General features: G+C 50.2%; 1 protein-coding gene across 2 annotated transcripts in view; it reads left to right on the forward strand.

Annotated features, from left to right (window-relative positions):
• The first annotated feature begins 1,890 nt into the window (after positions 1-1,890).
• Stk40 (serine/threonine kinase 40) overlaps positions 1,891-16,812 on the forward strand; it is a 35,551-nt gene continuing 20,629 nt past the window's right edge. For both annotated transcript variants that reach the window (XM_052177339.1, XM_052177340.1), the window contains exon 1: positions 1,891-2,082. The gene's annotated coding sequence lies outside the window, so the exon portion shown is untranslated. The remainder of the gene's footprint in view (positions 2,083-16,812) is intronic.

Below are 16,812 nucleotides of genomic sequence, written 5' to 3' on the forward strand. Positions count from 1 at the left end.
AGCTAAAAACCAGCTGCTTCACAGTCTGAAGAAGCTCCTGGGGGTGAGGTCTCTCCTCCTCCTGTGATAGTCCAATCTGCCTGTCCCTCTACAAGAAGCCATCTTGAGCTGTTGTGACAGGTGCCACCTTGTTATGGCAGTACCATCTGCCAGTGAGCCGGAGCTGGAGAGCCAGCCGGAGACTGTCACCACGCATGCATGTCCCAGAGATCCTTGAGTTGGTGATCTGATGACAGTTTTTTTTTTTTTTAAATCTCCTCTGGCTGGCACTTAGTTTCTATTCCTTACCCTCTTTCTCCTCCTCCACTTTGTTAAAACTTCTATATTTTGAGTCAGCTGAGAGCCTGCTGGGAGTTGGGATGGTGGTGTCAGCGCCCAGTGATTCATTCTACTGTTAATTAGAGAACTGGAAAACCCAAGATTCATCCCTGTCAAAGGCAGGGCTTCCGGAATCCTTATTCTCCTCACTTTGTCAGAGAGAGGAAGAAAGTGGGTCTGGCTTCTGGATGCCTGCCTTTGGGTCATGTGCCTCCTAGAGGTTCCCTGACTAAGACCAGTGGGCATTTATTGGGTGTGGTTAGCTGGATGTGAAACTCCTTGGGTCCTCCCAGAGTTGGTGTGATGTGTTATCCTCACTTGGGCAGCCAGGATTTACACTGAGTTACCTAGTTTGTAAGCGGCAAAACGGGGATTCAAGCTCTAACCTTTTGGAATCCACCAACCAAACTTTCTTTAAACCACAGCCCAACCATTATTAGCTAAGTGTCTTGACTGGTTACCCTCTCTGAGTGCTACCTTCTGCATTTGTAAACAGATATCTAAAACGCCACACTTTGCATAAGACTGGGGGCCTTGGGAACTAGTTATTCAGCATTAAGTGCTGCTGAGTGGCCACCGGGCATTCAAAGGGACTAAGGAAGGATGCAGGCTGGGACTTAAGACCAGCCTTCGTGTCCCGCAATACTTTGTGAAAATGTGACAAATAAAGGCTTACTTTTGGCAGGACTTAGTCGTGGCCACGTGTGTCTACACGTGGATACAGAATGACCCAGGGGAGGGGAGGAAAAAGCTGAGCGAGTCATCAAGTACACTTGTTAACTCAGACAAAGGAGTGGGACTATGGCCGCTGGTACTGCTGCCACCGAAGCCCTTCTGGCCGCTTCTACACGGCAGTGGACGGAAGCCAGGGTTTTCGAGGGCCCCCAGTGAGTCACCACCAGACTGATGCAATCCCTTTAAAGGGCTCATCTGCTGGTGCAAGAAGCTGATTCATGGAGGGCGTGGCTGCTGAAGGAGGAGAAAGGGACGGAAACTGGCAGGAGGCCGTGAGGTAGACAGGCGGCTGAGGTCTCTCATTGGAACTCTTCAATGCAGTCTCCCTGGACAAGACTCTAGGAATGTCCAAGATGAACTTGGCCATCTTTGGGGTTTCTGAAGGGCCTAAAGTGAAATGCCTTGTGAGAGTAGCGACAGCAATTGCTGACTTCTCTTGAACTCAACTTCAGCGCTTTCCCACACAAATTTCCAGAAGCCGAGAAATGGGGAGCAAGGAAAGGCCACTTTACTAAACAATGCGGTGTAGTTGGCAGGTTTTGCAACCACTTAGAAACGTCCCTAACCGCAGCAACGACAGTATAAGTCCGTTTAGGTTCTGCAGAGCCAAGGCAGAGCGGCGCCTCGGTCCCAGTCCCACTGTAGATGTAGATTAGCGGTAAGTACCGCCCCCTGACTGTCCAATCGCTTTACAGATTTCAACCCAGACTCCACCCAGAACCAATTGGCGATCTTATCTGGGCCTCCTGCCTGAAGGCTTCCGCCCATCCTGAAGATGGCGCACCAACCCCAGACTCAGGCGAGGGGGCGGGGGGCGGGGCCGAGGGTCCAGGCGTCACTTCCGTTGTCAGGTGGCGGCGCCGCAGCCATGGAGGGAGGCGGCGGCGGCAGCTCTGGCGGCTGCGCTGGGAGGCGGCGGTGAGCGGCTCCCACGCCCCCGGCCCGGCCCCGGCCACCGGGACGGACCGCCGAGCAGCCCCGACTCTGGGCTGCGGACTATGGGCAAGCAGCGCTGATCCCCCGGGGAAGGTGAGCTCGGGGTCCCGGGACGCGGAGCCGGGTGGGGGCTGCGTGCTGGCGGGGCGGGCCACCGTGGCGGAGGGACCCCAGTGACAGCCCGAAGCTGACCGGCGCGACCAGAATGGCCATAGTGAATTCCCCCTCCGCAACCGGGGGTCTGCCCTTCCCGGCGGCGGGGGCGTCGGTTGCCGGGAGCCTCGATCTTCGCCGCAGCCCTGGGAAATGGGCACTGCCTGCTTTACCCAGACCCCCTCAGCCAGTCAGCGAAGCAGCCGGCATTTGGCCCGCTCTAGTTTTCCCCCAGAGAGACCCCTTCCTCCTCTCCATGCTTCTCTCCTGACCTAGAGGGTGACTTGAAAGTTAGGACGAGTCCCCAAGGAGGGCCAGCCAAGGTTTTCCTTCTGGAGACTTTACCCGTTGGCACCGACACCATCGCTGCCGGGGAATTTTCACATCCTGGGCGGCGTTCAGGTGCGAGTCACAGCAACCTGCTTGCCAGATCCACGTTGGGCCGGTCTTCACCGTGGGAGAGCTTGCTGTGGTCAGTGTTTCACCTGCCGTCCTGGTCAGGCCCGCCCATTCCTACGATGCTTGGCCGCACCTTTCAATCTTGGGTAGGAGCTTTCGGATTCCCCGTGGCTTCCCTGTCCACCCCCACTCCTCCAGGTTGTTGGCGGAAGGAAGAGATGACAGCCGCCTTCGCCTTCGGTGGCAGGATAGACTTTGCTCTGTTTTAAGTCACTGGAGGAAACCGGTTGGCTTTGCTGGTTTTGAGACTCATTGAGGAAGAGGGTAGTCATGCTGGGCTGGGCGCCTTTCCCTCTTGGCTGAGAAGTTTTGCATGAGATAGGGAAGAGCAAAATCCTACAGCCCTTATTTGTAAACAGTGCTGTGAGTTCCTCCTTAAATAACCTGTTATGTCAATTCTTTTTGGATTAGACCTCTCTGCCTGAGATAATCCTCATTCATTCATTCATTCATTCTTCACTTAACAAAAAAGCCTGCAAAGCCAAGTGCTGTGCAGCATTAGTAGGGTTTGGAGGCGTATTCCTTACATCCTGGGATTAAAGCTGTGTGTCACCTTGCTCTGAATTCCTTAAATTCAAATTCAGCTTTATGGTTGCCCGACCTTGGACCTTAGGATTTCGTCCACTTTTGCCAAACACTGGTAATGATAAGAGTCGCTATGGAGTATTAAGTTAGCACATAATAAAGAGGTTGTTATCTGAACTAGTCTAGTTAGAGGAAACTGACCTGCAAGCAGATAGCTGAAATGTGATCTACAAAAGCAACAGGAACTGAATGTTGAGGGAACCCAGTACTGAAGCTGCTAGCTCAGTCTGGGAAGCCTGGACAGTAGGGACAGGAGTCCAGCCTAGAAGGATAGAAAGGGGAGGCTTAGCCATGTAAGAGTAAAATGGGAGATGCTATTTTGGAGAGAATTACAGAGAATCAGAGAGAGACAGAACCTCAGCTGGGTCAGTACAGTAGTACGGAGGCTGACACGGCACAAAGTAAAGCAATATAAGTTAATGTGAGCCAGGAGGTGGTGGCGCATGCCTTTAATCCCAGCACTTGGGAGGCAGAGGCAGGGGAATTTCTGAGTTCGAGACCAGCCTGGTCTACAGAGTGAGTTCCAGGACAGCCAGGACTATACAGAGAAACCGTGTCTCGAAAAACAAAACAAAACAAAAAAAGTTAATGAAAAAATGAACATCTCATTAATAATTTGGGACTTTGTGTCCAGTACATGAGAGGCTAGTAAGAAGCTTTTAGCTGAGGAGTGACAGGACTAGATCTGTATCTTAGATGCATTCTGTGTGAGCTGAGGGTGAAAGAGCTAGACACCTCGTCAGAGACCACCACGTGCTTCCAAGAGGAGAGTTGGTATAAACATACTGGATCTGCGCTGGGGCGACCCGTGTGGTCAGTGCTAGGTGGATTACCCCTTCTTGCAACGCCCCCCAAAAGTGCCCTTCTTTCTGAGATCTCAGGTTGCCTAAGCTGCTGGCAAGATAGGTCTTGTCTCCTAGAAGGCCAGATGTAAGGGGTGTTACATTTTCTCTCTTATGCCTTTAATAGATAAGACAGTAGTTTGAAGAGGTTAAGAGCTTGTTTGGCTCAAACAGATCTGCTTCTAATCCCTACTCAGCTAGCTACTAGGTGTTACGTATTCTCTCTGTGCCCAGATTTCTCATTGTAAAAAGACATAGTAGGACTGCTTCTCCAATAGGGCCGTTGTGAGGATCAAGACAGATGTTGCAGAGTAAAGGCTCAGCATTCACTACGTAATAGATGCTTGGTGAATGGTAGTTTTCATGGCAAGCTGCTGGAGAGATCTTCTGGGAGCTACGTGAAGCAATTCACAGGAACTAGAGCCGTGTCCTATTGAGCTGCTTGTTCCAAGGGGTCACGAGCACTCTACATTTTAAGTATTCTTTCTGAAAAGAAAATGGGGCTCCCCCAGGCTGTACAGCAGCAATGCAGATTTGTCTCTTTCCTAAAGCCTTCAGAAGTAGAAGCAGCTAGCCATGGAAGTGTGGGGAGGCAGAAACAGATAGATCTCCGTGAGTTCCTGTCCATCCTGGTCTACATAGTGAGTTCTAGAACAGCTAAGGCTACATAAAGAGACCCTGTCTTAATCCTACCCTAGTCCCCAGAGAAGTAGGAGAACTACTGAGAAGTAAGATTGTTTGGCCTTGTGAAACAGGGTCTCTCTATGTAGACCATGGTGGCTTCAAATTTGTGTTGATCCTCCTGCCTGCGCCTCCCCAGCTCTGGGCTTACAGATTTGTACCTCTACACCTGGCTTATAAATAGCATTTTAAAGTCTGAACTGGAAGGAATGTGTGTCAGATTCTCTGGAGTCATCACTCATGAGCCCACTCTGAACCTGTCCATCAAGCACCAGAAGGCAGTGTCGTGCTTGATGGACATGTGGTACACCATACTTAGGTGTGTGGTGGCTCAAAGGAGAGAATCTCTGCAGTACACTTGTGAATTCCACATGGGACTGCCACACGCTAGGTGCAGGGCAAGGAAGAGGAGAGAGGGACAGGCACCCCAGTCCATTGGCACTTGCACAGATATTGAGGAGTCTTTCCCAGAAGTCTGTGCAACATGAAGTATAGATCAAGGGCACGGAAGAAATGGTTTACCTGGGGATGAGGATATTTGAGAAGTTTAGAGAGCTCTTAAGACATTGAGGAGTGGATAGTTTAATGGGAGTTTATGAAGCACTCTAGGCAATAGAAGGAACGACAGGAATAGGGTGTGTGCACGCGTATATTCTCATATGGTTTTGGTACCACGGGGTTCCGTCACAGGATATAACAGGACCTGGCTGCAGGATATGCAGGCGAGAGAAACTAGAAAGAGAAGCAGGCACTCAGTGAAGATTCTTGAGTTTGGTACCCTGTAGTGATGGACGCCTGCATGCTGGAAACACCTGCATCTTCCTAAGAGCCCTCTGGCCTCGGAAGAGAGAGGCCTAGGGAGAGAGTGAGGGCTTCAGGAATCAGGGCAGCTGGTGAGGGCTTGGTTCAGAGCAGAGTGGGCATAGGTGGGGCAGGCTTCCTGCCCGCTTGCCTGTATCTCCACCTTGGATGAGGGCAGCCGGTCTTGTTTGTCTTTACCTTTCTTCTGCCCACATTTGACCACAGAAATGAGCTTTGTCAAGTTTCAGAAACTCTAGTATATTCCTCCTGTCTGCTCACAGCTACCTTGATTAAGCCACAGCTGGAGGGTCCCTGAACAATCTCATGTAGAAGTTGTTTTCAGAGCTCCCCATGGGGATCCTACCTAGGAAGGCCATGAAATAAGATTAACTTTCTGAGCCGGGCGTGGTGGTACACGCCTGTAATCCCAGCACTTGGGAGGCAGAAGCAGGTGAATTTCTGAGTTCGAGGCCAGCCTGGTCTACAGAGTGAGTTCCAGGACAGCCAGGGTTTTTCGAGAAACCCTGTCTTGAAAAACCAAAATAAATAAATAAATAAATAAATAAATAGATAAATAAATAAATATTAACTTTCTGACATTGATCAAGAGTTAACCCTGTTGCTGGTGGCGGTGGCTGCGGCAGCACTTGAGAGGCTGAGGCAGGCTAATCTCTTAAGGTCAAGGCCAGTATGTTCTAGAAAAAACAAAAGAAGTAGAAGAAAGGAGAGAATGAGAATGGGGGCGTGTCTCTGTTGGCAGATGCTTGGCGTTCATGGAGGCCTGGTTCCATCTCTACCACTACAGAGAAATGGGCATACTGGTACATGTCTGTCATTTTAGCACCGGGGAAGTAGAGACAGGAGAAATGCACGTTGATATCATCTGCTAGCGAATTCGAAGCCAGCCTGGGATACATTAGACCCTGTCTCAAATGAGGTGGCTATGAGAAAGTGGTCCAAAACAAGAGCATGAAATACGATCATAGCCTTCAGGGTGGCCCCAGACCCCTGCACTAATTTAGCAAAGCATCAAATCAAGAGCCCAGAGGGGAGAGGCTAGTATTGCATGCGTGATTGGCTTGCTATTTCAGAGATGGTTCCACTTATATGCTTGTCTTTCTAGTACACACTGCACCATCTTGGGTGTAACTGAGCAAGCTCTTAGCTAGACTGACTTCCTTTTTCTTTTTCATACTTATTTTTTTGTTTGCTGCATGAGTTTATGTACCCTGGAGCTTGAGTTATAGGTGGTTATGAACTACCTGATGTGGGTTCTGTGAACTGAACCCAAGTTCTCTGCAAGAGCAATAAGTGTTCTTAACCCCTAGGCCATTTCTCCAAACTCTGACTCTCCTCATATAATACTGTTTAGCCTACCCCTAAGTACCTGAGGGAACAAATGCCTAGAAGAGCTATTGCCTCAAAGCTGCTTCTTTGACAAAGTCCTCAGGCTGTCGTCCTCTGAGTTCCTACCTGGACCTGGCTGACCTTGAACTAACCACCCTCCTTTCTCAGACTCCTGAAAGCCAAGCCTTCAGATATGCTGCTCCTGGGAGAGCAGGTGGAGGCAGATAAGGGGGATAAGTGGTTGGGGTAGGAATGTGGACTCCTGGGGCTTATCTCTATACTGGGCTGATGTTTTCAAGGAAACCCACTGTCAGGAAGCAGTGTCCCCTCTAAATATGTGTGCAGACTGCCACTTACCCTACAAGAGGGCATAGATTCTCTAGTCTTTAAGAAGTTTGCTGCCCAAGGGTCAGTGCTTAGTTATTTACTTTAGTGGCTAGGCACAGTTGGTATTGGTGTGATGAGGTGTGTTAGAGGGATAGCAGTGCTTTTAGGGAGAGGATTTCTTGGCCTTTGGGTGATTTGGTCCAATATACTGTGGGACTTTGGACCCCATGACTGGCACCTGCCAGGTCTGGCCAGCAAAGTCCTGGTACTCTTGCAGTATGTTTGGTGCTGGCAGCATCTCAGGCTAGGGGTGCGTCATGGGCAAGGGGCGTGTTTTCCCCTGGAAAAAACAGGAAGGAAATTAAGAACAACAAAGGGTTTCAAACCAACAGAGGCTCCCAGTTGATTACCGTGGACACTGTACTGGTGGCCTCTAGGGGCTGGGGCTTGTCTCTGCATTACAGAACAGCTTGTCAGGGATGAGAGGGATTAAGGAGTCTGCCCTGCGAAACTGGGACTTTCCCATCTATCTTTGTGTGACTCTGGAACCCATGCTATCCCTGACTCTATCCTGGCCAGGCTTTGGCCCCAGGCAGCCCAGTCCCCAGACTCTTGGAGTCAAGAGCTGTAGAGCTGGAAAGGACCTTGATAGGGCTGAAGCAATCCTTTCCTTGGCTGAAGAGTAGAACCGCCACTGCCCAGAGACAAGGTCCTCTCTCTTCCCTGTGGGGAGTAGATAGAAACACTTGAAACCATGTTAGCCACCTCAGACCTGGCTTCAGAACCCAGCTCTGTCACATGCTAGCCAAGTGACATTGAACAAATCATTCTCACCCCAGTGTCCTCTCCTGTAAAAGGAATATGACCATTCTTCCTGCACTGAGGCTAAGTGTCACTTAGTGCCTGACCTAGTCAGGTTCCTGGCCCAGGGCTGGTGATCCAGTGCTGTCTCTATTAGTGATCTGTGAATATCCCTAAAGTGACAGCTCTGGCCTGCCTTCAGTCCAGTGGATACCAGGTGGCAAGTAGCAAGTTCTTTATAGGCATGTTTGCAAGGAGATTGTACTAACCAGGAAGGAGTATTGACCTTGACGCCTCCATCCTTGGCTCCTGGGACTCCCTTGCCTTAGCATACAGCTCCGTAAGTCTGGGGCACTTAGCTTCCACCTGCCACCAGAATACATCTTCTTAAGAAGCAACATTATCATTAAAATAACTATAGGGAAACAACCAAATAATGCAAAAGAATATGAATAAGAAATACAAAAGTCCTCCTCTCTGGATTCTTCTAAAAACTCCCTATGCACATTCAAGGGTGTAATTTCTTTAACCAAAATAGGATCATATGCATATACAGTTATAGGATACTTGTTGTTTTTTCAAGATGGGATTTCTCTCTGTAGCCCTGGCTGTCCTGGAACTTTCTCTGTGACCTGGCTAGCCTTGAACTAAGAGATCCTACTGCCTCTGCCTTCCAAGTGCTTGGAGTAAAGATATGCAGGCTTGTTGTTGTTGTTGTTGTTGTTGTTATTGATAGGCCCAAGCCAGTCTGGAAATCACTGAAGTTGACTTAGAACTTTTGAATCTCCTGCCTCAGCCTCTTGAGTAATGGGGTTACAGCCATGTGGCTCATGCCTAGTAGTTTCTGTGGTGTTGGGAGGTAGGCAAGTGCTCTCCCAGCTGAGCTACATCTTAAGCCCAAGGGTGTGAAATTTAACTCTGTATGGAGGCAGTTACAGAACGGCGGTGTATGGCTCTGATCCAAACGGCCTTGCTTGGAGGATGATGCAGTACTTCTTTTTTTAAAGCTGTTGCAGACAGTATAAGGGAAAGTTGCATGTATGTGTGCTCAGTCCAAGCTTTCCTGAGTCACTGAAAATCTGGGCGGGTTCCTCATGCATGTTGGGTCTGAGGACAGTCCCTCAGGGTGCACCATACTTGGGGGCAGTGCCATCCCCCTCTCCTCCAGGTGAGGAAGCCATGAGCACAGAAACAGGTGTCCAGGTTACAGAGTGAACAGAAAGGTGCCTCTTAGACACAGGCAGCCCTTCTTCAATCTCTCGTTGCTTTCTCTTTGTCTGATTTCAGCTATTCTGCATGACAGTACTTGAACTCCATATGGAACTGTGGCAGCCGTGTTGTTAGGCTGAGGCAACCACAGTAACTGATATTTTGAGCTGAAGGGCCCCTGAGTCACGTGCTAGAATCTTCCTTGCTGGGAGCTTCTTTTCTAGCCAGTGAGCTGGAGCAGACTGGAGCAGACTGGAATGACAAGGGCGAGCTCTCAGAGACTTGCCCTCTTCACACGTGGCAGCAGGTCCCTTGCAGAACCAAGACCCATCACAAATGTCTACCAAGCCAGTGTGCTTGGCTGATTTTCTGGATGGGAGACACCAGGCCGACACAGCTCGAGAAAGAGCTATTAAGATCGTCCCTTCCTCTGACACCCTCTGACACAGCCTGACATTATTTATTGTCACATCAGCTGCTTCCGGAGGCAGGGAGGAGGGGGTCAGCTGGTGACAACATTGTGGACAATACCCTGGATCCCATCCTGGTGACTTCTAAGGGTAACTGCTGGGGAAATGCCCTCAGGAGCAGCCAGCCCACTTCAGCGCTCACAGGGACTCCGGCTTTCCTTCGAAAACTGCTCAGAGCCTACCCTGAGCAGCACCGCCTTGGTCTTCTAGTGGAGGGTAGTAAGTGGTGACTGCACAATCTCCTTGTGTGGGGCTAATGTGTAAAGCCTGCCTCCTGGAGGAGACAAGACAGAGCTAGATCCCCTGGCTGCAGAGTGGGCTTCTGGGCCCTTCTGGGCCCCAGCTGCAGTGCTCAGCATGACCAAGCTGCCAAGGAAAGACTGCCTAATGGCAGCGGATGTACTTTGGGGGAGCTGTGCAGGCCCTTGGCGAGCACCCCTCCCACTTCCCCCTGGCTGAGTCACTTCCTCTCTGGCTGCAGCAGGTATTCTCCCACAGGCCCAGAACAGAGCCGCCTCAGAGGGTGAGGCTTGCTCTGTGTAGCCCAGGCAGTACAGTGCAGACTGTGGAGAATGATAGTGTTAATATTTTCCTGACAAATTAGAACTGTGTATATCCCCGTGTATTTACCAAGCGGCACTGTCTGGGGTAGAGAAGATGACAGCACCGGCACAGGCTTGAGTCCTTGTCACCAGGGAATCCTGGCTGGAGTTACAGGATTACTAACCCGCCTGCCCATCCCCCAGCATCCATCCAGAGCACAAAGCAGTGGCTTCCAATGCTTCCTTTGAGATCCGGAGAGGATTCTCTCCTCTTTCAGCCACACCTGTCATGTCATTCAGATGCAAAGGATAGCCCTGAGAGTCTGTCTCACTCCAGTCAGGACAAGAGTCTTGCAGAGCTGCCAGCTCCTGGGTCTGGTTTCTCAGTCATGAAATGACCGATATCGGCTCTGTAGGTGTAGTTTAGTGATAGGGTGCTTGTCTCTACGCATAAGGCCCTGGGATCTATCACCAGCATTCTGACAAACAAACAGACAAAAATAGACAAATGAATGAGAAAGTTATAAGAATTAAAAAAGAACCCAGGCAGGGCATGGTAGTACATATCTGTAATCCTAGCACAGGAGACTTACTCACAGGTTGAAGGTCAGCCTGGTCTGCATATTGAATAAAATTCTGCATTTGGGGGGGGGGGGCGGCTAGAGAGATGGCTCAGCAGTTTAGAGCACTGACTGCTCTTCCAGAGGCCCTGAGCTTAAATCCCAGCAACCACGTGGTGGCTCACAACCATCCATGAGATCCGACGCCCTCTTCTGGAGTGTCTGAAGCCAGCTACAGTGTACTTACAGATCATAAATAAATAAATCTTAAAAAAAAAAAAAAAGACCCTGCGTTTAGGGGGAGGGGAATAAAGCCCTAAAAATTGATCCTAGTAATTAGTTCTTCAGGTACAAGCTGAAAATTCACGTGACTGGAGAGATTTTCTACCCGATCACCTGTACACTTTCTTCTGCCAGCCCCAGGATAACAACTGATCTTTTGGACATCCTATGAAGGAAATGTTACCACTCCCTTTTTCAAAATGAGGACACTGAGGCCCACAAAGGGTTAACTGGGTTACCAGAGCACGCCAAGCTTGTGATGGAAGCTAAGTCCCGAACCCTGGCTTACAGGACCCCACGTTATTTTGCTCTCCCGTCTGGCAGTTGGGTGATTGCCTGTGGTTTGAAACCCTTGTTCGTGGGCCGTGAGTTCCTCTTGCTTTCTTGAGTACAGAGGGCAGGTCTGTAGGAGGTTGGGTGTCTCAGGTGTCTGGGAACAGTTAAAGAAGCAACAGGCATATGCAGATTTAGCACGGGAAAGCCCTGTGTTCCTGCCTCAACGTTTGAGTTAGTGACTTTAGGAGTCTCACTCTCTCCTTTTCTTTTCTAGGAAGTTTGCATGCGCCTGTGTGTGTTGGGGAGGACCAGTTAGAATTCTGTATTTGCAGCTGTTTTATAAACTACAAAGCTGTAAGCAGAAATCACTTAGGAACGATAATGTAAGAATGTAGAATCCCACATAGGTTCTGAGAGGTCTTGCATCTCCTAGACAGGTTAGTCTGTTCCTTCCTCATTGTGGGGTTCTATACATAAATGGTTTGCTTCCGTGGTTGGGATGTCTTTCTGCTATCCAAACAACCCAGTGTAGACCATGTCCTGCCTCGTGGATCTCTGACATAGGCCTTTGGTTTTTTGTTAGCCCAGCTAGCCTTGACCCACAGTGATCCTCTTGTGTCGGCCTCACTAGTACTGGAGTGTTTTTTTTGTTTGTTTGTCTTTTCCTTGGGGTGGGGGATTGTGGGGCAGCACTCACGGTATAACCCAGTCTGGCCTCAGGCCGCCTTCCTGACTCTACTTCCTGAGTGCCGGTATTGTAGGCATGTGACACTGTACAATATATGCCAAGGTTTTTTTTTTTTTCCTGGTCAAACTGTCCAATACCAGCAGAAGCCTTGTATCTGTTGCCCTGAGTTGGTAGACACTACCTAGTCTGTCTGGCCCTGTTCTCATCTGATCCCATTTCGGCCCCAGCCTGGCTGAGGGAGGGCGGGATTCACCTGTGAATAACACTGGTGCCTCCATATTCAGCTCCCTGCCCTGACACTGGCCTCAGTGCCTTGTAGATACACAGCCCGTTTTCTCTTGGCCTTTTGGCAGGCACTGGGCTGGGCTCAGCAAGCAGACTTGCTCTCTGGGAGCCCACAACCTGGGATGGGGGAGGGGGGTGTAAACAAACCAGTAGTCACAGCCCAGTGGGAGGGTGCAGAGGTATGTTCTGGTGTTTTGGGTGGTGAAGGCCACCTAGCCCTGACAGATGGCTGGGAGTATCTGTTGTAGGTGACAAGACACTTCACTGAGGACAGAGAGATGACAAGGAGGCCAGAGAGAAGGGTAGGGCAAAACTGTTCATGGCACATACGGCTCCTATGACTCGTGGGCTACATTTAGCATCATATAAGGGCAGTGAGGTGGGGGAGGTAGAGGATCCGGCAGCCTTACTAGAGAGCTTGCATTTCTTCCTGAAAACTGGGAGCCTTGCAGGACTTCTGCAGTAGATAGCTGGTGATGCTGCTGCCCAGCGGACTCTGTGTCTATTCAGTTAGCAGAGGCAGTGGCCTGTGTTTGATGGAGTGGTCCTTGCTTCCCTTTTATCAGCCTGAGGAGAGCAGTGACATTGCCCTTGGTGCAGAGAAGTACCTAGGATGCATTGCAAAAAGGCGCCACCAGGTGGTGGACCCGAAGAATACAGTGCCCTCATTCTCCCCTCTCCCCCCCCCCATACCTTGGCCATATAAGACTAAATCTGTTCATGACAAGTTGACTCTGCCCAGCAAGAATGAGGTTTTAGGTCTTTCCCCCACCCCCCCACCCCCCCACCCCCCAGTTTTGAGTGCAATTATGTACTCAAAGACAAGTCCCTTTAAACTTGTGAACTGAGGCTTGGGAGCTAGTCCAGCAGGTAGGACTTTGTCCTGTGTCTCTGTGAATACAGGCTAGACATCATTCATGGCTGATGTCCACCCCTAAGCACTTGTGCATCTAAGAGAGCAAGGGCATTATGTTATATAACCCATATACTTTTCAGTCCAGGAAGTGTAACTGGGCTGGAGAGATGGCCCAGTGGTTAAGAGCACTAGCTGCTCTTCCAGAGGACCTGAGTTTGGGTCCCAGCTCCCACATGGGGACCCAGTGCCCTCACACACATGATTATGGGTAAAAATAATTAAAAAACACTAAGAAAAGATGTAGATGACACTACCATTGTTATATATTTATACATATATACACACATGCGCACACGCACAGTGCAGGTATCTTTATTCTTTGCTGGTTGCCTGTGTCCTTCGTGGCTTTCTTCTCCAGGTTACCCCTTGTATTTATGAGCTGTGTGCCTTTACTTTCCTTTACCTTGCTGTTTGTTCAAAACCAGGTCTCACTGTATAGACTTAGCTAGCCTGGAATTCAACTATGTAGACCAAACTGACCTCAAACTCACAGAGCTCCATCTGCTTCTGTCTCCTGAGTGCTGGGATTAAAGGTGTGCGCCACCACCAAAGACACTCTGTGGCTCATATTGGTGCAGAATTCAGTATTTAACTGCAAACTCAGAACAGTCCCCCTGCCCCAGCATCCCTCTGCTGAGACTGCAGGCATGAACCACCATAACCAGTCAGTGTGGTTTCTCTCCCTCCCTCTTCTTTTCCCTCTCCCTCCCTCTCTCCCCTCCCCGTCTCCCCACACCCCCAGGGTCTCATGAGTCCCTAGTCTGGCTTTGAACCTGCTGTGTAGCCAAGGATGACCTAGAATTGCTGATCTGAAGTGCTCGTCTTCCTGCCCATCCCCCAGGTCCTGCGGTCACAGTTCTGTGCCTCCACACCCAGTCTCGACTTTCCTTTAACTCGTATTGATGCTTTGGAAGCTTATAGACCCATTTTGTTGAAAGGACCTCAACTCAGGGTTGTCCCAGTTAGGATTCATTTTGCACATTTTAGCTACAGAAGAGTATAAGTAAGGAATGCATCTTTGCGAAATGTGCCCCACAAGGAAGCCCATGGCGCTTGTTCTGTGGTCAGTGACAGTAACTCCTGCCTCTTGCGTCAGGTTGTAGCTTGCTCTTCTTCAGTTGGGGTGAATTTCACCCCTTTCGACTGTTCTGTTGTTTTGAGAAAAGCATGCATCCAGAACTAGTTGCCCAGAGTCTTTCAGTGGAAAGGAAGGTTTAGAGCCCACCATGGATGCTTCCCCAGCCCTGCCCCAAAGGGTCTTAGGCTAGAACTACCACATCTTCAATTCAGGCTCTGCCCCAACCCCCACACGATCCCAACTGGAGAGGAATGGTGGGACTGTCAGAGATGTTATTCCCCTGGACAGCCCTTACTGTGTGTGCCTCAAGCAGAGTAGTGCCAGCTGCTGTGCCACCCTTGGTCTGCAGAATGTAGTGTCTCTGTTCTCCGAAGACCCGGCAAGCACAAGGGTGTGATGCTCTGTGCCTGGTTGAAAAGGCAGGTGTTCCTGCCGACACCCCACCCCAGCAGCTGTGCTCAGCCTGCTCCAGCGACACCCGGCTCTCCTCTGCTCTGCCCAGCTCCGCCACGCCCTCAGCCCCTCAGCTGCCCAGGCTTTTTCTTCTGAGCTGCAGGGCTACTGTCTGGCTAGCCTCCAGTCTTCAGACTTATACAGTCCAAGGCAGCAGATTCGACACCCCTCAAGCCTGGGTACCCTCCCACTCCTTCCTGTTCTCTCTAGCTCCAGCTCAGTGACTGTCCCCGTTCCCTTGGACAGAATATCAATGCTCAAGTTTTTGATTGTTCTCACTCTATGGCCCTGGCTAGCCTGGAACTTGTTGTGTAGACCTGGCTGGCCTCAACCTCACAGAGTTAGTTCCCTCTGTTGGGACTCTGTTGTCACTATGCACACACCCAGCTGCAGGCAGCTTTCTAAGCACAGTTATCAAATGCTTGTACTATCCCAGCAGGTTCCCTGCTAAGCCTTTTGTGTGAGTTATCCCTCGTAACTGATAGGACAACGATGGAAGTGTGGAAGGTGTTATTCTCTGTAGGTGCAGACAGAAGAACCTTGCCCAAAGGTTGTCACCAGTGATAGTGCTGGGGTTGAGTCTGCATTTGACCCACTCCAAACCCTCTGGTTGCTAACCTCTGGGACTGTGCTGGGTATGAGACAGCTGAAACCCGAGTCTGTTTTGACTGAGATACATTGTTCTAACCAAGGTGCTCTTGGTACCTTTGAGCAGTGACTCTTTTTTTTTTTTCCCTCTCCCTTGGAGAATCTGGAGCAGGTCCCGACTCCTAACCAATGCCTGGCAAATGGGATGCAGGGTGGGGGCAGGTTGGTCTTCTGCCCTCGCTTCCAGGGCCAGGTGTAGGGTCCCTGTCCTCAGTAGAAAATGCCAGAGGTTAAAGACCGGAAGATAGCAGGCTGCATAGCTCAGGAACCTAAGGGCTAGGAGTGGACCTACTGACAGGGACAGCTTGCATATGAAATTGTTGGCTGATGTGACTCGGCAGAATAAACATAGTTGTTTGGCTACTAGTGGGCACTGGCAGCTGCTGACAAACATGGCTTCAGCTGCTATGTTCACAGGCACACATACAAACATGTGTATATTCCCACAGTAAGTAACCCACCGCCCAGGACTAGGGGTTGCTTCCCCACAGGAGGATTGGCCTCGTATTCTTTCCTCACTGAGTTGGTTTACAACGTCACCCAACTTTTCAGAAACCCAGAGGCTTCTTGAAGAATCCTTGGCCCAAACTGGGAGGCCTCCATAATCCTGGTACCCAAGAGGCTGGAGCAAGGGGATTGCTTTAATTCAGGAGTTCAAGACCAGCCTGGGCAACATGGGAAGATTCCCATCTCAAACAAGAAAAGCTGAGGACCGTGAGTGTGGATGCTTTCCGTCCCTACAGGCCTGGCTGCACCTCAGACTCAGGCAGGGAATTCCCTCAGCCCTGGGCCGTGCATCAGCACACTGATATGGCTGCTTCTGGGTCCTCCACAGCCAGGCTTTAGTTCTTTTTAGTTGTGTTGAATTGAGGCCAGGCTGAGCTGAGGGAACAGAGCCCGCCCTTAGCTCAGACCCACCCATCTTGTCAGCCCCTCGCCCTTTGGAGATGTGCAGGTGCGTTTGCAGAGTCTGAGCATGCTCTGCTGGGTAGTGACTGACCTGCCTGTGCCCACCGCCCTTTCCCTGCCTGCTCTGTGTACCACACTCCTGGACTCTGGGCATCTTTAGCTGTAGAATCTTCTGTATCTCTTTCAGCTCTGGCTGGAGGCTCTCACTGGTGGCTTTCGGGTAAGATGATGCTTTAGCATAGGTAGCCCCTGTCCCAATGGTTCTGAACCTATGGCTCACTACCCCTTAGGGGGTTAAACAACCTTTTCACAGGGGTCACCTAAGACCATCTGCATATCAGTTATTCACATTACAATTCATAACAGAAGCAAAATTACAGTTAAGACGTAAAAACCCAATAATTTTATGGTTGGGGTCACCACAATATGAGGAACTATTTTAAAGGGACGGGCACAGCATCTGGACCTCCTGGTAGCTGACTCAAACCTGACAATGCCTTCTTATGCTGAG

The sequence above is a fragment of the Apodemus sylvaticus genome, chromosome 3 (genome assembly GCF_947179515.1).
Source record: "Apodemus sylvaticus chromosome 3, mApoSyl1.1, whole genome shotgun sequence".
NCBI classification, from domain to species: Eukaryota; Metazoa; Chordata; class Mammalia; order Rodentia; family Muridae; genus Apodemus; species Apodemus sylvaticus.